Raw genomic sequence first — 23,324 nt, forward strand, 5'->3', positions numbered from 1 at the left:
TTTTTTTGGGGGGGGAGGGGGCACATTCTACTTAATTCCAAGTTTTCAAGGCAATGGCTACATTTTATTTTAAATCCAGACAACTATTTATTTAGCAGTGCATGTGAGTACAGAAACAAACTAGGTGCAAGGCTTTCAGTAGCCAAGAGTAATGATTATTTGTTTCCAAACTATTAATATGCAATCTGGAGGGACTGGAAAAAAAGGAAAATGGGATTACATGACCTGAGACACATGGTTTCTTATTGTTTGAGAGAATTATGAGACAATCAGCTGAGGGGAAGGGTAGTTGTTGTTTTTTTTTTTTAATTTATTATTTTCTTTTAAATTTTTGGGCATTCCTTAAGTTGGGTGATGATTGGGATGGGGAATAATCTTGTGACTTCTCTAAAATGAAATGAATTCCAGATTATTTTTTTGTTTTGTTTTTCCCTGAACCTGGTCATTGGTCCCCAAGATAATGTTTTCCTTCCTCCCCTCCCCACCCCCCCTCACACAAACACATGCCAGTTCATTAGACTCTAGTCAGTAGAAATGAAAAAGGGAATAGAGATAAAAATAATCATGAGTTCTGTCCGTGGTCCTAATTGATGGGATGGATTTAGTGAGAAACTAGGCTGGGACAGTCAGTATGGTACACAGGGGTAGAATGTAGGACAAACTTGATATTCTTGTGGATAAAAGCATCATGTACACAGAACCAGTGGCACAAGAGACAAACTCAACAACTGTCTCAAACTTTTTTGGTCCAAATTATTCTTCTAGCCTGACAATGACCTCTGTTGGGAGTGGAGCAGGTGAGGGATAAGAGGAGGTCTCAGTCACAGTGTGATATAGCCAAATATTTCTACTGGGAGCATCTGTCTGACAAGAGAGTGCAATCCCACCAGTTGATTACTGGAAGGTAAAAGGAAGGACCCCAAACAATACAATTAACTAGAGTAAAAACATAGGAAACGGAGAAATTGTGCCCTACCAAATTCTGAAGGCTCTTTCAAGAAAGGCTATTTACGTTTAGTGGATACCAAAGGGAAATCTGCCTGTCTTGCAGGAGGCAACAGATCCTTTTTCTGTGACTTGAGCTCAGTGACTTTTTTTAGGGCCACCTCCACCAGGAGCTGGAAAAGTCTAAAATCATCTATATAGTGCTCTGGGGGCATGGGTGTTGGTGTGTTAAATAATTCACTGGTTTGGCTTCTGGCTTGATCCCTGGTTAACAGGGTGAGTATGCAGCTAGGACCCAGGAGAGACTGAGATTTTCCATTAACCAAAGACTGGGGTGTTGGACTCCCATTCTGAGTCCCAGTGCCAGGAAGGTGAGCTTCCACTGTGGGTACAGAGGAACAGAATGATGAGAGGCACATAGTTGGTAATAGCAGTTTGGGCAGGGGCCAGTGTGGACGCTGGTGCCATTAAGTTGGAAATTGAACCCTGTGGCATGGTGGCATCATACACTATACCAACACATCAGGAAATGGTATAAAAGTTATAATTCTTGCCATTCTTCCCCAGCATAATTAGGAGAAGCTACCACCAATGTATAAAACAGTGGATTTTTGTGCCCTTTTTTAACCAATTGGTCCATTATGTATTTTAAGTTATTTTCTGCAGTACATTTTTTGTCTTCTTTACCAAGATATTGATTTTTAGTCATGATTTTCTTTCATCACTCTCATTTCTATTCCCATTTTTTTCTATGCTGCTCTTGTTTGATTTCTAAATCCTTTTAGAGCTCTTCCAGAAATTATTTTTTGGGCCTGAGTCCAATTCATTTTTTTCTTTGAGGCTTTTGATGTAGTAGTTTTAACCCTCTTGTATTCTTTTAGTGTGTGCTTTGATTTTCATTGTCACCATAATAACTTTCCATAGTAAGATTTTTTTTTCTGTTCTTTCCTCATTTTTCAGGCAATTTCTTGAGTTTTTAGTTCTTTGATAAATTTGGGCTCTGCTTCCAGGGTGGAGGGTGCACTGTCCCAAGATTCAGGGATTTTGTGCAGCTATTTTCAGAGATACTTCTATGCACCTGCAAGTTTTCAATTCTTCCAAGTTGATATGATCTAAGGAGAAGTATATTTACTACCCCCTTGCTTTGTGCTCTGGTCTGTGAATGACCATATGCACTCTTTTCTGCCCTTGAACTGTGGCAAGGGTCCCTATTTTCTTGGGGTTGAATATTCTGATGTGCTAGTGCTCCTTCTCACTCTGGGACTGTCACTCAGGACTGCAAACCAGATTGACATATGGGCAAGGCGATGAGTTCTGCCACCATTGCCAGCAAAGAGACCCCCATAATCTTTGATTGACTAGTTGTCCAAACCCTTTACCATCTGTAGACTGAGAGTTTCTAAAGCCCCTGCTGCTAATTAAGTTTCCCTCAAGGACTGCTGTTGTGGGCATTGCCTATACTAAATTTTGTTGCAGTGTCACCCAAGTGAAACAGACCTTTCTTGCCAACATTTTATGTTGTCTTGGACTAAAAAAATTTTTTTACTACATGCTTTCGTAGCTTTTACCACTCCAGAATTCATTTCAAGGCATCATTTTAAAGATAATAAGAACCTGGAAGACATATGATGAGATCTGGTGAGTCCCTGCCTTTTCTCTGCCATCTTGGCTCCACCCTCACTTTAAGTAATAACTTTTGCATTTGTCAGTTAAGTAACACTCAGCAAATCACCCAAATGCTCAATTGTCTCAGCACCCCCTTGAGACTAAAAATTGCTCTTGAATTGTTTTTGTTTTTGAGGGGAAAAAAGCAAGGCAATTGGGCTTAAATGACTTGCCCAAGGTCACACAGCTAGTAAGTATCCCTAGTGTCTCAGGTTACATTTGAACTCAGGTCTTCCTGACTCCAGGGACATTGCTGAACTCACTGAACCACCTGGCTGCCCCTGCTCTTGAATTCTTGCAGAGTTTTCTTATCCAGGTATTCCCCTATTTCAAATGAAATCAAACTTCCAAATGAAATCAATTCTAATGAAATCAAATCCAAAGAAATCAAGTGCTTATCCTTCCAAAAAAATTTCTGATCTCCCTTATCTAATATCAATTTATTAATTATTACCTTAACCAAAGGCATGCCATATGAAATCTTCAATTTTTCTCTTACTTTTTGAAGTGCAGATTTTTATAGTTAGATCATTGAAAAAATGGGTATTTCTCTTCAAAAATAGTGTAATATACTGGCATAAATCTTTCTTCTTCCAAACATCTCTGATTATCATTCTTTGTAACATAACTTGAAATCTTGAAATTCTAGACTTTACTCATTCTTTTTTTTCCTTTTTTCTTGTTATTTATTCAATATTTTTAGTTTTCAGCATAAATTTTTACAAGAGTTTGAATTACAAATTTTCTTCCCATTTCTACCCTCCCCCCACTCCAAGAGGGCATATATTCTCATTGTCCTGTTGCCCAGTCAATCCTCCCTTCTGTCACCCCACTACTCCCCATCCCCTTTTCCCTTAAGTTCTTGTAGGGCAAGATAGATTTTTATGCCCCATTAACTGTATACCTTACCTCCTAGTGACATACAAAAACTTTTTTTTTGAACATCTGCTTTTAAATCTTTGAGTTCCAAATTCTCTCCACTCTTCCCTCCCCACCCACCCTCCCTAAGAAGTCAAGCAATTCAACATAGGCCAAATGCGTATCATTATGTATAACCCTTCCACAATACTCATGTTGTGAAAGACTAACTATATGTTGCTCCTTCCTATCCTATCCCCCTTCTTTTTTCTTCAGTATTTTTTTGGGTCTCCTTTAGCCAGTCGTTGACTTGTTTGTCATGGTTTTCTTGCATCACTCTCATTTCTCTTCCCAATTTTTCCTCCACTTCTCTAACTTGCTTTTCCAAATCCTTTTTGGGCTCTTCCATGGCCTGAGGCCAGTTCATGTTTTTTTTTTTTTTTGGAGGCTTTTGATGTAGGCTGTTTGACTTTGTTGACTTTTTCTGGCTGTATGTGTTGGTCTTCTTTGTCACCAAAGAAAGATTCCAAAGTCTGAGTCTGAATTTGAGTCCATTTTCCCTGCCTGGCCATTTTCCCAGCCAACTACTTGACTCTTGAGTTTTTTTGTTGGGGTATGACTGCTTGTAGAGTAGAGAAAACTTTGTCCCAATCTTGAGGGGTTGCACTGTTGTTTTCAGAGCTGTTTCTACACAGCAACCTCTGCCACAGCAGGGCTTCTCCTCTTCTAAGAACTGCCAACCTGGACTGGACTCAGATCTTAAGCAGGCTCTGCACTCCTGCACAGATCCACCACTTAATTCCTCCCACCAGGTGGGCCTGAGCCCAGAAGCAACTGCAGATGTAGTTCTGTCCTCAGAGCTGTACCACTTCCACTGCTCCTGGGGCAGTGGCCAGACCACGAATTCCTTTCACTCCCCGCAGTTTTTCCCACTAACCTTCTCTGTTGTCTTTGATGTTTGTGGGTTGGAGAGTCTGGTAACTGCCACAGCTCACTGATTCAGGGAGCTGGGGCCTGTTCTGCCTGGCTTCCAGTCTGGTTGGTCCAGGGGCAGGCCATGCTGGGCTCTGCTCCCCTCAGCTTCCAGATCTGTGGGATAGTCCTTACCCAGCAACCATATAGGCTGTCCTCAGCTGGAGCCTTCCTTCCCTCTGCCATTCCATAGGTTCTGCAGCTCTAGAATTTGTTCAGAGACATTTTTATAGGTGTTTGGAGGGACCTGGGTGGGAGCTCACGCAAGTCCCTGCTTTCCAGCCACCATCCAACTTTACTCAATCTTAATATTTTTTTCATATTTACTTTGACATTCTTGAGTTTTTGTTCTTCTATATGAGTTTTATTATTGTGCCTAATTAAAATATCCCGCTAGTAATTTGATTGCTATAACATCAAAATTGTGGAGTGGATTCAAGAGCAATGTCCCTTTTATATTATCTAAGCAATGAAAATTGAATCACTTTTTAATTATGTTGGTCTGTTTTTCTATAAACATTGTTTTGCAGTTTTATTTCTGTCAGTGCTTTGGGTTGGCATTGATTTGGATTGCTTTCTATTTCTTCATATTTTTGGTTCCTTTATAAGCATCAAAGACCTTTCTGGTTTGAAGTCCAGTGATCTATCTATGCAATTCTTATATAATATTCTACATATCTTAGAGAAGCATTGTCTAGATAGTTTGATCCTCTCATCTCATAGGGAAATTAGTTTATATTATGTCCCATAACATTATTGGCTGTGACAGGGTCAGGTCTAACAGCTACAGGGAGGGTTGGTACAAATATTTGATGCTCAAATAGAGAAAAAAAATAAAACACCTACATGTATGCCAATCAAATACAGCAGCTGTAAATTACCTTTTCATTAAAGAACATTTATTCAAGAGAAAAGCAAACCATATTAAACAGTGCACAAAAGACAATTTGGAAGATCACTTTTACTAATAATCTTATTCATGAAAGCTTACTAAAAATGGCTTGTAATATCAAATTAAAATTAATTCACCTCTCAAATCTTTAAGTCAAAAAATACTTTAAATGCAATCTAAAATTATTTTTTTTTGTAATTCTTTACAGTTAGAAGTCACCCTATGCATATTTTCTAATTGAGAAAACAGGATAAGTAGGGGCTAGAGAGGAAGAGGTAATTAGGGTGGGAAAGGTGGAGGAGGAGAAAGAAGAAGAGGAGGAAGAAGAAGAGGGAAGAAGAGGAAGAAGGAGCAGGAGGGAGTTGAGAGCAAGGAAGATGAGGAGGAGGATGAAGACAAGGAGGAACATGAGAAAAATTAAAAGCCAGGATGGTTTTTGGACAGACTATGTGCTTTATTGGGATATGTACAAAGTAAACATCCCTGGACTGATATCTTTAGGGTATTAATCTAATCCTCTGTGATGAACTTATGGAAAAAGATGAAGAATTGTCCCAAGGAATGTACAGAAACATTTTGGTCATGAGCTACATCTTCAAAGGGAATTAACACTTTAATGAGGTTATAGGTACCAGAGGAACAAATGTGAGAAAGGTGATGTTTCCTATTAAAATGTGAGCTCCTTGAAGCAGTGCCTATATTTTTGTTTTTTTCAAAACAATTTCTGGCACTTAACATAGAACTGTTCACAAGATATCAGCTAAATAGTTGTTTTATGATTAGCTTAATTTTGTTGCTTTTATTTTTAAAGAAACAAGGGAAGTGAAGAACAAAAAGGTGAAGCAGTTTATCTATGATTGTGTTTGTGTGTGTGTGTGTGTGTGTGTGTGTGTGTGTGTACTTGTAATTCCTTTGGCAGTTTGATGAATCCTATGGACCCCTTAAAACATTGTTAAAAATCTAAAAACATGAAATTAATGGGATAACAAAGCAACTCAATTACAGTGAAATCTTTATAAACACATATATATGTGCATGTGTATTAATGGTCCCTAGACACTGTGGCAAATCCTGGATATACAGAAAAAGCAGAACATTGTGCCTGTTCTCAGTGAGTCCATGTTCTAATGAATGAAATGATAGACAAATAGCTAATTGCCTATAAGATATATCTACTTAAGGTGAATGTAATCTAGGAAGGAAAGAGGAAAAAAAAGTTAGGAATTTAGCTTTATTGTTATTTGCAGGATGTTAAACAGGTGACTCCCTGTCTTTTTGCTCAGCATCTTTATCTGTAATATGAGAAGGTTGGGTTAGATATTTTCCAGGGTTCTTTCCTGCTTCTGCTTTAAATAAAATTCTTTCTGACTCTCAGCTAAATGTAAACCTCAGATTTAGCTAATTTTATCCATGTAAAACCACAGCATTATAGGAAGTTTTATGACATTTACACGGAGTTAAATGAGAGTTACTAAAGTAAGCAAAATATGAAAAGACCCCTTACAATATGGGGCTAGGCACATTGTTGAAGCCTGTTTAGAGGGAAAGCAATTTATTTTGTCTCTGTTTGATTTCCTCAACTTGAGTATGAATCATAGAACAATACAGATGAGACCATAAACAACAAACTAAAGGAAACCCCCATAAGTGCTTATCATAAAGAAAAAAAGCCAAAAACATGATAATGTATTCTCATACTATATGAATGCTACAGCTGAGGCATCATTCAGCTCCCTAGGAAAATACATGAGTCACAATTTAAACTCTTGTAGAAAACTCTCATTTTAAATTATTCTTTGTAAACACTGCACTGCACGTGTATATCAAATCTGTTATAATAGAAACTACTGATGACACCATGCAACAATATTCCCAATGGTTCTGAGATCTAATCAATGTGCACACATTCTTCAATTATCCAAATTTTACATTGTTTGCCTATTCCATGTGACTCTGTACGCTCTTACAATGCCTATGGTTTTCCTGGATTCTTTAGCTTCATGAGATTGCTCTTCATCTCATTCACTGTTATCTTAGTGCTAAGGAGGAAAGTAAAGACAATAGTATGGAAGCTTCATATGAGCTAGAGCAGGGGTTTGGAACCTGCGGCCTTGAGGCCACACGTAGTCTTCTATGTCCTCAAGTGCAGTCCCTTGACTGAATCCAAACTTCACAGAACAAATTGAACAAAAGGCCCCACTTGAGCACCTAGAGGGCCACATGTGACCTTGAGTCCACAGGTTCGCCACCCCTGAGCTACATTTTCCCTCTGAAACTCCATGAGAGAGATATGAGAGTCAGAGGACACTGTCATTTTTGACATCCTGAAATTGAACATGGTCCATCTGTCCTCATTTGGCACATGAAAGTTTTATTTCTTGGAAACATAATAATTTCATTAGAATGAGATCCCCAGCAGAATATAAAAGAACACAAATTCATGTTAAATCATGTTATTTGGAAATGTTATTGAGCATTCCACTTTCTGAGACCCTGGACCTTGCTGGAGAAGAGCCCCACAGAGAGTACAAATTTTCTGATCAATATGCTTTAAATATTTAATTTTTCCCTGGACATTTTTAAAGCAAAAATTTAGTCAGAAGTCTTCATGTTTTTTTAGTACAATATATACATGAAACAGGAACTTTTTTTTTTAAACATTTTACCCAACATTGAGTCATTCCTCATCTGCTGGAAGACCTCCAGTGAGAGGGAATCCTTTACTTCCTAAGACAGTATATTTCATTGAAAGCTCTAAATGGAAGGAAATTTTTCTTATGTAAACATTTCTCCTCTGCAACTTTCCCCTATTCATCGCGGTTCTGCCTTTCTTGTGTAAATATATGTCTAATTCATTTTTTTCATCTTGACTTTGCAAGTACTTCAACTGCTGAGCTTTCTCTAGTCAACAAGTCAATCAGAATTTATCAGTGGCCTACTGTGTGCCAGGCCCAAGGTTTTTTGATCAATCCTCATATGCCATGGGCTAAAGACCTTTCCCTAACTTATCACCGTTCTCTCCATAAAATCCAGCTAGGCATTTTCCTTCTGAAAATATGGTGCCCCAAACTTATTCCAAATGAGGCCTGGTTAGGGCAGAGAATATTAATGTCACATTCTACCAGGTAGAGAAGGGTTGTAAATGCCATTGTCTCACCTTGTTTACTTTCACATATCTAATTAGAATAAGCTGTTTTGTTTTGTTTTTACTATTCATCACACATGTCACTGCATCTCCTGTATCTTTACTTTTGCACCTAAAATATATCTTTTCCCACCTAAAAGTTTCTTTCCTTACCAATATATCTCAAAATTGTTGGTTGCTTAGCTGAAATGTACTGCAAATTCAACTTCCAGGTAAGGCTTTTTTCTAATCCTCAAAGGTATCGATGTTGAAATTACCTTGTATTTACTTTGCGTATATCCAATAGGAACTTAAATTTGTAAATGTTGGATCCCTGATACAACCTCTCCTTGTGGAATAGGATCTTTTAATTTTATCTTTATTGTCTAAGCACATCTGACATCTTGCTAAGAGGTTGGGATTTTGATTTGGAAAATATCTGGATTGAGATTATTACTGCAATACATATTGAATGTCTCATCCTGTACAACTCCCTGTGTTGTCCAGGGGGCAGGGAACTAAATGTTTAAATTGCTATAAAACAATTTCCAAGATTTTACTTGGCTTTAGACACAGTGCAAAGATACAAAGAAAAGAAAGATAGTCCCTGCCCTCAGGAGATTCTCATTACAAAGAGGGAAGAGATATATTTATGTATGTCAATTACTATGTACACACAAGTTATTGATACAGATATTTTGTTGTCAGTAGTTTCAGTCATATCCAACTCTTTGTAACCCCCTTTGGGATTTTCTTGTCAAAGGTAAAGGAGTATTTTGTCATTTCTTTCTCTAGCTCTTTTTTACAAATGAGGAAACTGAGGAAAACAGAGATGAGACCTTACCCAGGGTCACACAGCTAGTAAGTCCCTGAGACTAGATTTGAATTCAGTTCTTCTCAACCGCAGGTCTGGTGCTGTATCCACTGTGCCATCTATCTGATATATATTTGTGGGTATATGTATGCATGTGTATATGTGTGGAGAGAGAGAGAGAGAGAGAGAGAGAGAGAGAGAGAGAGAGAGAGAGAGAGAGAGAGAGAGAGAGAGAGAGGGTTGGATAGATAAATAGTCATTTTAGAGGGAAGGCCATAGCAGTTGGGGAGAAATGAGGAAAAGCCTCATGCAGAAGGTAGAATTTGAGCTGAAGGATAATTCCAGACCTTCATTTGTAGAGAGAGCATACTAAGTGGGAAGCCCCTACATTGATAAAAACTCCAGCTTTACACAATATTCTACTTGTGACATCCATAAATAATATAATTTTTAGCCGAGTGATTCCTTGAAGGTTATGTAGTTAAGCTACCTGGCACGTAGTAGGGGCTTAGTAATGTTTTATTGACTGAATGACTGATTTTACAGATTAACAGACACCATAGGATGTAAAATGATTTGTCAAAGGCCACGAATTTCTTAAGCAGCAGAGAACGTATTTGAACCCAGGTCTCTCAATTTATCAACAAACATTTATATTTCATTCTAAAACAGGTAGCATGTTTGATACTGGGGATACACAAACAACTGTGAAAAGCCCTTGCCTTCAAGTATCTTATATTCTATTTTTGGAGAGAAAATATGTATCAATGGCATATATAAATTATATTTAAGAAAATAGAAAGAGTCTAGAACTTAAAGTTGGATGGCTTCATGTTGGAACTGTCTCCAAATTCAGATTTTTTTTTTTTATTTTAACAAACTCCTTGGCTAACAAGGGGAGTACATTATAACTACAGTATTGAAATTGTAAGAAAAAAAATACTGACGTTTAAAGTTGGCCAAAAGTGGAGAGGGATGCTTTGGGAGACAGTAGGCTTTCTTCCAAAAAGGTTTTTAAGATAACTACTTAGTGGATATGTTGTATCAAGAATTATTTTTTTAGGTCTGGGTCCTTCCAACTCTGGGATGTGGAGAATCTGTAACCCTGCATAGGAGAGTGAGCATGAAAGTCTCACAAAGATGAGTTTCACTCTCTGAGAGCCAGTAGGCCAATGATGTCTGTTGGCAGAGACTGTAAATTGGGCATTGTGAATTTTATCTGCTGTGAGTCAGTAGCATGGTAAATTCCACACTTTATTGATTTAGTTTTCATTTTTTTCCTCTAGGGCAAGCTACTGCCAGGAGATTGTTGTAAATAAACCATTTAGTAAAAATACTTTGATTTTCACATATGAACTTAGTAAGAGAGGGCATTCCATGTTTGCTTCATCAGCCAGCTGTTTGAGACAAGGTACTCCAGGGTTTTCCCTTTGAACTTAAGAGGTAGGAAATGCCATATGTGGTCAGTTGTTAGAAATTCAGAGAACTAGTTTAAAAATCAAAAGCAAAATCCCATTACAATTGCCAAGGAAACTGAAACAAGAAAGAAAAAAAAGTATGCTCAGAAGTCTGGGGCCTATTTGTAAATACAAATGGAATATATTTTATTAATTCATCATTAATTTTGAATATTTACTATGTGTAGAGAGAGCACTGTGCTAAGTGCTCAGGAAGACACAATTCAGAAAAAAATAAAGCCCTTTCCTTCATGGACCTTATATGAGGGAGGGGAAGGGGATAGGAGTGATGACTATGACCCTGGAATTATTTAGCCTGATTTTACGTATGAGGACACTGAGCCAGCAAGGGTTGAATTAATTTATCCCAGCACATGGCGAAATTTCTGAGGCAAGGTTTGCAGAGATACCTTTGTGTCTATGTGGCACTTTGCTTGCAGGCTCTATGTCAAGAAGATATGAGATAATATTCTAAACTTTAAACCACTTAAGGGTGGTAAGTTATTGTCTCCAACCTCTAGAGTCTCACCTGGATCTTTCTTTCACTTCAAGAATTCCAAATTGTCAAATAGTATCAGTGCTGTCTGGCATAATTAAGTCCATTATCTCTGGTTATATCCTACATGCCCAGTACCCCAAATTCAGCACAATGACTGCCAGCATAAGCTTATTTTAGGATTTCTCTGCATTTCTCCATTATTCTTGACTTCAGAAATCTCTGTACCTAGCCATTATCCTGACTGCTTCAATAGCAACGAGGGAAACGACAGCTCAGTGCAGAGTTGAAAATTAATTTGAAGAAACAAATACGCTTGTTTAGAGTGAATCCACATGATGGTTTACTGACCTTGAAAACTCTATGGATTACAAAGCAGTTTTCATATCAATTGGGAGACATACAAAGTTCATCACAAATGCCCTGAGAAATACTAAAATACATCAGGGGAAATTTGAATTAATTTTATCTCTCTTGCCACTTTTGGAACCATTTTTTAAAGCAAGGATCTATTATCTTCCATAATTTACTAAGTGGAGCAGTTCACATGTGGACTTGTATTTACAAACACTGTCTAAGAAGAAAGAAAAACTATATTTAAAGAAAGTATGCACTTATATGAAATTCAAGTACGGGCCTAGTAAATTCTAGCTAGGTTATGACTTTTTAAAATGCATTCAAGCCTTTTAAAACTATGATATATTCTAGTTCCTCAGTTAATACATTATGTGGAAGAATCACTAAAGATATTACTATGAGAATATACTAAACTGGTAAATGCATAAATATTTTCAAAAAGAAGAATAATCATCATTTGAATGGTTACAATGCATAATATTTGTTTCAGGCTTTTCATTTTTTCACATATTATAAGTGTCATGCTCTTAAACCAACATAGTACTTCCCACTTTATAAATGAATAATTTTTGTAACCACACATCATGATGACCTATCAGATATTCATAGGCACATATTAAAAGATGTACAGGGAGAATAAATGATCATTGCCATTCATAAACATTGTAATATCCATCTCCAGTATTTTTCCATATATTGTCATTAATAAGCAGAACATTAAAAATGCATTTCCTTGTGGAATTCTTTTTTTGGCCTGGTCACTGTCAAATGCCAGCTTCTGATTCTGTTCCCTGAGAAGCACATTAAAATATTTTGAGCTGAGAATATAAGCAAAACAAAAAAAAAAACAAATACTGGTGGTGATAATTTCTTATTCTCATCATGATTCACCTTTAGTATTAAGAGCGGAGGGAGAGAAAGACATGTAGAGTGTAGAATTTTGTACCCAGCATTTTCCATTTTCTTTGATTTCACAAAATTTTTAAAATTACCCATTTTAATTTGACTGTTGCCTTAGAAAGTTCAGCTCATTTCTTAGATAATCTATAAAGGAAAAAAAAAAGGACAGAGGAATTGTGGTTTTTTGGAGGACAAAAAGTAAGGTGCTTGATTTCAGTAGGAAAATCATTTAACAAGAGAAAACAATTTATATTAATATATAATCTCAGAGATTCTATAATTCAACTTTCCCCCCTCCAGAATGCTGATGGTATGTACTGTATATGTTTGGAGAGGAAGAAAAATCAGAGCATATTCCATCACACATGTTACCTACAGGGCAACAAGTGAAACAGCTCCAGGGTTGCTGTCTAAAATGGTCTTGTTCATGACTAGGAAAAATATGTAGCTGAAGACTCAAGGCTAAAAATGGAGCCAAGTGGATTTATGTTTTAATTCTCAGTTTGACACATCAAATGCATTACCTATTAGAAATTTGATTAAACTTTCTGAGAATCAGTTTCCTCATCTATAAGAGAAAGATGGGACTGTTTTAGTTTCTAGAAACCAGATATAACTTTAGGTCGGATACCATTAAAAAGAAGTTCCACTTCTTTAAGCCTCACCAGTACCTTGCTGACAATGGATCAGTAAAGGTCATGGGTTTCTCCCAGTGACACACCTTCCTGCATGGTTTCAACACATGGTGTGTCTCAGGAACATCAGGAGGACCTCACTGTTTGCAGAGACTCTCTGGTTGACCCTGACTCTGCACTGGATCTCCTCTGTCTCAGAAGCAAATACTTTTGATTCCATCACTTTTCTGAATGGCTTCAACATAATGACAGCAGAAGATTCTACTACAACCACGAGCAATGATTCCATCAACATGTCAACTGCCAAAATTCCTGATAGTATAGCTGGGAAACCACATGAGGTTCCCCCCCCACCCTGGTCTTCATGGAACATACAGGTAAAAATATGATAAAGGAGAATGGGCAACACAAGTATGGTGGACCTCCCTCAGGATGGGAAGGCTGTACCCCTCCATGTGAATGTGAGGTCTTTGTAAGTAAAATTCCCCAAGATGTGTATGAAGATGATCTGGTGTCAGCATTTGGGATAGTTGGATATATCTGTGAGATGTGGTTGATGATGGACTTGGATAGGAAGAACTGTGGCTACACTTTTGTTATGTACACTCACAAGAACGAAGCCAAGCATGCCATGAGGGAACTGAACAATTATGAAATCAGAAGATGCTGACTTGCATTCCTGGAATAAATCCTAGCTGGTTTTAGTGTATTATTCTCCTTATAAGTTGCTGTAATCTTTTTGCTAATATTTTATTTAAAATTTTTGCATTAATATTCATTAGGGAAATTGCTCTATAATTGGCTTTCTCTGTTGTGACTCATGCTCCAAGGCAAAATATGGATTTTCAATAAAATAGAGGACTTTCAAGGTTTCTCAGTGAAAAGACCAGAGCTGAATGGAAAATTTGACTTTCAAACACAAGAATCAAGAGAACCATGAAAAGGTAATCAAGAAAAAGAACAAGAAAAAGAAATTGCAAGGGACTCACTAAAATTGAACTGTTTTGTTTACTTTCCTACATGGAAAGATGACGTGTATGATTCATGAGACCTCAGTATTAGGGTAGTTTAAGGGAATATACATACATATATATATATATATATATATATATATATATATATATATATATATATATATACATATATATATATACGTATATATATATGTATATATATATGTTTATGTGTATACACACACACACACACACATATATATATATATATGTGAATGTGCATGTATGTATATATGTATGTGTATATAGAGAGAGAGAGATAGAGAGAGCAAGTGGGCACAGTGTGAGCTGAAGATGAAAGGAAGATATCTAAAAGAAATAAAATCAAATTAAGGGATGAGAGAGGAATATACTGAGAGAGGGAGATAGATAGGGGGAGATAGAATGGGGTCGATTATCTTGCATAAAGGTGGCAAGAGGAAGCAGTTCTGTGGGAGGAGGGGAGAGGGCAGGTGAGGGGTGAATGAGTGAATTCTGCTCTCATCAGATTTGGCCTGAGGAGGGAATACCATACATACTCAATTGGGTATCTTACCCCACAGGAAAAAGAGAGAAGAAGATAAAAAAGGGGGGATTATGGAGGGGAGGGCAGATGGGGGTAGAAGTAATCAAAAACAAACACTTTGGAAAGGGGACAGGGTCAAGGGAGAAAATTCAATAAAGGGGGATGGGTTGGGAAGGAGCAAAATATAGTCTTTCACAACACGAGTATTGTGGAGGGTTATACATAATGATACACATGTGGCCTATGTTGAATTGCTTGACTTCTTAGGGAGGGTGGGTGGGAAGGGAAGAGGGCAGAGAATTTGGAACTCAAAGTTTTAAAAACAGATGTTCAAAAACAAAAAAAAAGTTTTTACATGCAACTAGAAAATAAGATACACAGGCAATGGAGTGTAGAAATTTATCTTGCCATACAAGAAAGAAAGGGAAAAGGGGATTGGAGGGAGTGGGGTGACAGAAGGGAGGGCTGACTGGGGAACAGGGCAACCAGAACATAGGCCATCTTGGAGTGGGGGAGAGGGTAGAAATGGGGATAAAATTTTTAATTCAAACTCCTGTGAAAATCATTGCTGAAAACTAAATATATTAAATAAATAATAAATAAAAAGAATAGAAAAAAAATTGAGTTGAGCAAGTGGAAGCTAATGACTCTAGGAGGCACCAAGAAGAAATAAAACAAAATGTAAAGAATGAAAAAAATTAAAAAAAAATGTGAAATATCTGATTGGGACAACAACTGACCTGGAAAATAGATTCAGAAGAGACAATTTAAGAGTTGTTGGTCTACCAGAAATGCACGATGAAAAAAAGAACCTTGACATTATCTTCGAAGAAATTATCAAAGACAACTGCACAGAGGTACTAGAACCAGAGGGCAAAATAGTCACTGAAACAATTCACCGATCACCCCCTGAAAGAGATCCCAAACTGAAAACACCAAGAAATATTATAGCCAAATTTCAGAACTACAAAGTCAAGGAGAAAATACTGCAAGCAGCCAAAAAGAAACAATTCAAATATCATGGAACTACAGTCAGGATCACACAGGATCTCTCAGCTTCCACATTAAAAGACAGGAGCAATTGGCATATGATATTCCGAAGGTCAAAGGAGCTGGCACTACAACCTAGGATGAACTATGTAGCAAAACTAAGCATAATTTTTCAGGCAAGGAGATGGACATTCAATGAAATAAAGGAATTCCAGACATTCCTGATGAAAAGTCTAGAACTCAATGGAAAATTTGATCTCCAAATACAAAGCTCAAGAGAGACATAAAAAGGTAAAGAGGGGGAAAAACCCCCACACAACTTATTAATCCATAAGGGCAAATTATTTACATCATTACATAGGATTATATCATCTTATGTATGTTTTATATATATACATATACATGTCAGTCTTGAGAATAGTACAGCTATTATGACAATTGAAAGGGATACACATATATTGTGAATTCTTGTATAAAATAACTGATATAAGGATAAAAAACATGAGTAAGAGATGTTAAGTGAGGGCTATGAGAGAAGAGGTAAGGAGGTAGTAGAAAATGGTAAATTACACCAAAAGAAGAGGCACAAATTCATATTATATTAGAGGGAAAGAAGGGGGGGAGAAGAGCAGTATTTGAGCTTTACTGTCATCTGATCTAGTTCAAGAAGGGAATAACATACCCTGATAAGATAAGTTTAGAAATCTAACTTGTCCTACAGGAAGTAGGAGGGGAAGGGGGGAAAATGGAGGGGGGTCGTCAGAATGGAGGGGAGAAGTAATAAGTGGGAAATGGTAAGACAAGGGAGGGAAATAAAGAGGGAGGGTAAACTGAGGAAGCTGACGGGTCAAAAGCAAAACTTTGTTGAGGAGGGGAAGGGAAAAGGGAGAAATAAAAGCATAAACAGGGGGAAATAGGATGGAGAAAATGACATAGATAGAACTTACAACTGTGAACGTGAATGGGATGAGCTCTCCCATAAAACAGAAGAAGATAGCAGAATGGATTAAAAACCATACTCCTACAATATGTTGTTTACAAGAAACACATTTGATACAGGGGGATACACACAGGGTAAATGTAAAAGGCTGGAGTAAAATATATTGCACCTCAGCTAAAGTAAAAAAAAAAAAAAAAGCAGGTGTAGCAATCCTAATCTCAGACAAAGCAAAAGTAAAGATAAATTTAATTAAAGGAGATAAGAAAGGACACTACATCCTGCTAAAAGGCACCATAAACAATGAAGTAATATCATTGTTTAACATTTATGCACCAAGTGGTATGGCGTGCAAATTCTTAGAGGAGAGGTTAAGGGAGTTACAGGAAGAAATGGACAGCAAAACTATAATATTAGGAGACCTCAACCTTCCCCTTTCTGAACTTGATAAATCTAACCTAAAAATAAATAAGAAAGATGTTAAGGAGGAGAACAGAATTTTAGAAAAAGCAGATATGATAGACCTCTGGAGACAACTGAATGGGGATAAAAAGCAATATACTTTCTTCTCAGCGGTACATGGCACACACTCAAAAATTGGCCATGTACTAGGGCATAAAAACCTCAAGATCCAGTGCAGAAAAGCAGAAGTAGTCAAACCATACTTTTCAGATCATGATGCAATAAGAATTATTTGTAACAAACAACCATGTAAAAATAAGCTAAAAACTAATTGGAAACTAAATCATGTAATTCTAAAGAATGAGTGGGCCAAAAAACAAATCAGAGAAACAATTAATAATTTCATTCAAGAGAATGACAATAATGAAACAACATACCAAAACTTATGGGATGCATCAAAAGGAGTTCTTAGGGGAAGTCTTATATCCCAAAATGCTTACACGAATAAAATAGGGAAAAAGATCAATGATCTTGACATACAGCTGAAAAAGCTAGAAAAAGAGCAAATTGAAATTCCCCAATTAAATACCAAATTAGAAATACCGAAAATCAAAGGAGAGATTAACAAAACTGAAACCAAGAAAACTATTGAATTAATAAATAAAACAAAGAGCTGGTTTCATGAAAAAAAACAATAAAATTGTTAAAATTTTGGTCAATTTGATTAAAAAAAAGAAAGAAGAAAATCAAATTACCAGTATCAAAAATGAAAAGGGTGAGTTCACCTCTAATGAAGAGGAAATCAAAACAATAATTAGGAATTATTTTGCCCAATTGTATGCCCATAAATCTGACAACCTTAGAGATATGTTTGAGTATCTACAAAAACATAAATTGCCCAGGTTAATAGAAAAGGAAGTAAAATTTCTAAACAACCCCATCTCAGAAAAAGAAATTGAGCAAGCCATCATCGAACTCCCTAGGAAAAAATCTCCAGAGCCAGATGGTTTTACATGTGAATTCTATCAAACATTTAAAGAACAACTAATTCCTATACTTTGTAGACTATTTGGGAAAGTAGGGGAAGAAGGAGTCTTACCAAATTCTTTTTATGACACAAATATGGTACTAATACCCAAATGAGTTAGAGTCAAAACAGAGAAAGAAAATTATAGACCAATTTCCCTAATGAATATTGATGCAAAAATTTTAAATAAAATATTTGCAAAAAGATTGCAGCAACTTATCACGAGAATAATACACTATGACCAGGTAGGATTTATTCCAGGAATGGAAGGGTGGTTCAATATTAGGAAAACGATTACCATAATAGACCATATCAACAACAAAACTAGCAGAAACCATATGATCATCTCAATACATGCAGAAAAAACCTTTGACAAAATACAACACACATTCCTATTAAAAACACTATAAAGCATAGGAATAAATGGAGCCTTCCTTAAAAATATAAGTAATATCTATCTAAAACCATCAACAATCATTATTTGTAACGGGGATAAGCTAGACGCATTCCCAATAAGATCAGGGTGAAACAAGGATGTCCATTATCACCCCTACTATTCAATTTGGTACTAGAAATGTTAGCTGTAGCAATAAGAAAAGAAAAAGAAGTTGAACGAATTAGAATAGGAAAAGAAGAAACTAAATTATCACTTTTTGCAGATGATATGATGATTTATTTAGAGAATCCTAGAGAATCAAGTAAAAAACTACTTGAAATAATAAACAACTTTAGCAAAGTTGCAGGATATAAAATAAACCCACATAAACCCTCAGCATTCTTATACATTACTGACAAAGCCCAACAGTGAGAGATAGAAAGAGAAATTCCATTCAAAGTTACTGCAGACACTATAAAATATTTGGGAGTCTATTTGCCAAGACAAACCCAGGGCGCATATGAACATAACTATGAAACACTTTTCAGGTTAATAAAGTCAGATCTGAATAAATGGAAAAATATCAGTTGCTCATGGTTAGGCTTTGCTAATATAATAAAAATGACAATTTTACCTAAATTATCTATTCAGTGCCATACCAATTGAACTACCAAAAATTATTTGATGGAGGTGGACAAAATTATAACAAAATTCATCTGGAAAAACAAGAGGTCTAGAATATCTAGGGTATTAATGAAAAGAAATGCTAGAGAAGGTAGCCTAGCCATACCAGATATTAAACTGTACTACAGAACAGCAGTCATCAAAACTACCTGGTACTGGCTAAGAAACAGAGGTGTGGATCAGTGGAATAGGATAGGAATACAAGTTGGAGAAGTCAACAACTACAGCAATCTCCTCTTTGATAAACCCAAGGAGGCCAGCTTCTGGGCTAATAATTCACTATTTCACAAAAACTTTTGGGAAAATTGGCAAATGGTAGGGCAGAAAGTGTGCACGGACCAATATCTTACACCATATACCAAAATAAAGTCAAAATGGTTTCATGATTTAGGAGTAAAGGCTGATACTATAAGTAATTTGGGAGAGCAAGGAATAGTTTACTTATCAGATTTATGGAAAAGAAAAGAATTCATGACCTAATAAGAGATAGAGAGTATTACAAAATGCAAAATGGATAATTTTGATTATGTTAAATTGAAATGTTTTTGTACAAAAAAAAGCCAATGCAACAAAAATTTGGAGGGAAGCAGAAAAGTGGGAGAAAATCCTTCCAAATAGTGTCTCTGATAAAGGCCTCATTTCTGAAATATACAAGGAACTTAGCCAAATATATAGGAATACAAGTCATCCTCCAATTCAGAAATGGCCAAAGGAGAAGAACAGGCAGTTTTCAGAAGAAGAAATTAAAGCTATCTATAGGCATATGAAAAAATGCTCTAAATCACTACTGATTAGAGAAATGCAAATCAAAACAACTCTTAGATACCACATCTCTCCTGTCAGATTGGCTAAAATAAAAAAAAAAAAACAGGAAAATGATAAATGCTGGAGAGGATGTGGGAAAATTGGAACATTGTTACATTGCTGGTGGAGTTGTGAGCTGATCCAGCCACTTTGGAGAGCAATTTGGAACTATGCCCAAAGGGCTATAAAAATTTTCATACCCTTTGACCCAGCAATACCACTTCTAGTGTTGTATCCCAAAGAAATCATACAAGCACGAAAAGGACCCATATGTACAAAAATATTTATAGCGGCTCTTTTTGTGATAGCTAAAAATTGGAAATCAAAGGGATGCCCATCAATTGGTGAATGGCTGAACAAGCTGTGTTATATGAAGGTAAAGGAATACTATTGTGCTATGAGAAATGGGGATGATACAGACTTCATAACAACCTGGAAAACCTACACGACATAATGCTGAGTGAATGGAGCAGAGTCAGGAGAACATTATACACAAGCACAGATATATGGATTCTGTGAGGACCAAACCTGACAGACTTCACTCTTCTCAGCAACACAATGGGCAGGCACAACTCCAAAGGACTCACAATGGAGAATGCTATCTACATCCAGAGAAAGAACTATGAAGTGTGAATGCAGATTGAGGCGCACTCCAGGCTAGCCTTCCCCCCCCCCTTTTTTTTCTTTTTCTCTCTTTTGTTTTCTTTTCGTGTGGTTTTTTTTTTAGTCCTGTTTCTTCTTTTCCATGATTCATTTCATTGATCACAGTTCTTCTCCATAACTTGACTAGTGTGTAAATTAATTCAATGCAAAGTTATACATGGAATCTATATGGAATTACATGCTGTCTTGGGGATGGGGGGGAGGGAGCGAAGAAAATCTGAAACTCAAAATTATGTAGAACCAAATGTTGTAAACTAAAAATAAATAAAAAAAGATGCGTGTATAGTGTCCATGCTATCCTCTTCTAAATTGGTATTTTGATCTTCCCTGTCTCCATAATAGGAATCAATGATCTTTGGCTTTTTAGAGTGTTTTTCCATGTTTTTTGTTTCCTCCTGGCTTCTAAAGTGGATCTCTACCTCTGGGGCTCAAGGCACTGAATCTCAAGCTTCTTGTGTTAGGGTCTGGGGACCTGCTCACTGGCTTTGTGTGCTATGGCCTCCGGTTTTTTGAGGTGTGGGTTTTCCTGGTTGGTGTGGTGTGGTGCCATTCCATGTGCTACTAGATGCTTCTGCCCCTCTCAGTTTATTAGTGGCTTCAAATTCTCTCAGATCTGCTCAGATTCACTTTTTAAGTTGTATGTGGCATAATTTGTGGGAGAGCTCCAGTAGTTCCTTCCTTTCACAGTGCCATCTTGGCTCTGCCCTGCTTTATAATTAGTAATGAAAGTTATATCACTTTATTATCATATGACATAAAATAATTGACCTATCCTTATATGATTTCAGTTTCTTTATATTTCAAATAAAGGAAAAATGCTCAGAAATATTGTTGTTTAGAGAAATGCATAGTAAAGCAACCCTGAGATATCATTTTATGCCTATAAGATTGGGTGAAATTATAGAAGGGTGAAGTGACATATTTTGGTGAGAATGTGGAAAATTCATTGTTGGTGGAATTGTGAGCTGATCTAAATTTTTGGAGAGAATTTTGGAATTATGCCCAAAGAGTTATTAAAGTGCCTATACCTATGACCCAGCAATGCCACTACTTGTTCTACTTCCAAAGATAATTAGGGGAAAAGGAACAGAACCTATAAGTTCCAAAATGTTTACAGCAGCTGTCTTTGTGGTGACAATGAACTAGAAATTGAGGGGAAGCCCATCAATCAGGGAATGGCTGGATATGTGATTGTATATGATGGTGATGGAATACTACTGTGCTATAAGAAATGATGAGTTCATTGATTTTAGAAAAAAAAATATAGAAAGAGTTCCACAACATAATGAACAAAATGAGCAGAACCGAGAGAACTTGAATGACTTTGATCAAGTAAGTTATTTTGACTACTATAAATATTCAAATTAACTATAAAGAACATACAAAGCAATAAAATATTTGCATCCAGAGTACACAGTAAGTACTGCATGGGGAAACTGAAGCAAACAGAGGTTAAGTGACTTGCCTAGGATCACATAGATTATGAGAGCCAAGTATCTAAGGCCACATTTGAATTCAGGTCTTCTTGACTCGAGTTCTACTGTTTTATTCAAAAATACTGACATATTAAACTCAAACTGAACTCATGATGTTCCTCTCACAGACACACAATATTTCAGCCTTCCAAACCTTCCCATTGCTACATGAGGTATCAACAAATTGATCCTTGTAAAATGGATCACAATCCTTTTATCCTTTAATAAACTTCACTGGCTCACTGTTACCACAGAATCAAATGTAACTCTACTGTTTAGGTTTCAAAGTCCTCCATAAGCTGGACCCTTCCTATGTTTCCAAATCTTCTTGATCCTTTCTTATTTTCACATGCTCTGTGATCCATTGCCACTAGCCTTGCTGTCCCTCAAAAACAGTACCCCATCTTCCAATTCCAAGCATTTTCAGTAGTTTGAAACTTGGAAATAGAATGGGTTGTCTCAGAAGGGAGTAGACTCAAGCTTTTCAAATAGAAACTAGACCAGAACTTCTTAAATCTATTGTAGAGGAGGTTTTTGTCCAGGTATACATTAGATGAGATGGCACTTCAGATCCCTTGTATCTCCAAGATTCTTTGATTCTCATCATTTAATCCTTACATCTTTATTCATTTTCATGGTTAGTCCCAAAGTGGAAAGAAGAATAGCTATGGCATCTTTGTTCTCTTCTGAATGTATTAGAAACATCCAATTGCAGTGTCCCAGAGTGATTTACTAAAGTACCATCTGCTTCTTTCCAGGAATAAAAGCTTTGAGTTGAGTCCTACCCTGCAGTGTATCAGGAAGACAAAACAAGCCTGAGCCTCACTACAATAACACACCTGGGAGCTCAGAGTCCTTTGAAAAACACTTGCAGGAAAGACTAAATTAAAAAGAAAACAACAAGAAATTAGTTGTAGGAAAATATCTTTTCTGGTGGGGGGGCAAAGAGGACAAGTGGAAATAAGCTTCTTTCCATTATTAATTCTTGTGATAGAGAAAATTAGCTAAATTTATCATTTCCAAAGATTAAACAATGTGGCTATGAAGTTGGTAGGGTTTCATGTGATTTGCCAATTTTTATTAAATGACAACTGTTTTCAGTGATGTAAGGTATAGTGGATAGAGCATAAAACTTGGAAAAAAGAAGATCTGAGGTGAATTTTTGCCTTTCACACATACAAACTATATGGTCATTGGCAAGTGGGCAAACTCTCCATTCCAAGACTTATTCACAAGAGGGGTGGATCTTAGAATTCATGGGTAGAGTTTAAATACCATGAAATTTTACACCTAGATTTATTTTTTTAAAGAAAATTGTATAAAGCTAGCTCTG

The 23,324-nt window shown here is 36.6% G+C and overlaps 1 pseudogene; it reads right to left on the reverse strand.

The window, feature by feature from the left end:
- Nucleotides 1-1,004: 1,004 nt before the first annotated feature.
- Nucleotides 1,005-1,515, reverse strand: LOC118829077 (annotated as a pseudogene).
- Between the last annotated feature and the right edge of the window lie 21,809 nt (nucleotides 1,516-23,324).

The sequence above is a fragment of the Trichosurus vulpecula genome, chromosome 8 (genome assembly GCF_011100635.1).
Source record: "Trichosurus vulpecula isolate mTriVul1 chromosome 8, mTriVul1.pri, whole genome shotgun sequence".
Lineage (NCBI taxonomy): Eukaryota > Metazoa > Chordata > Mammalia > Diprotodontia > Phalangeridae > Trichosurus > Trichosurus vulpecula.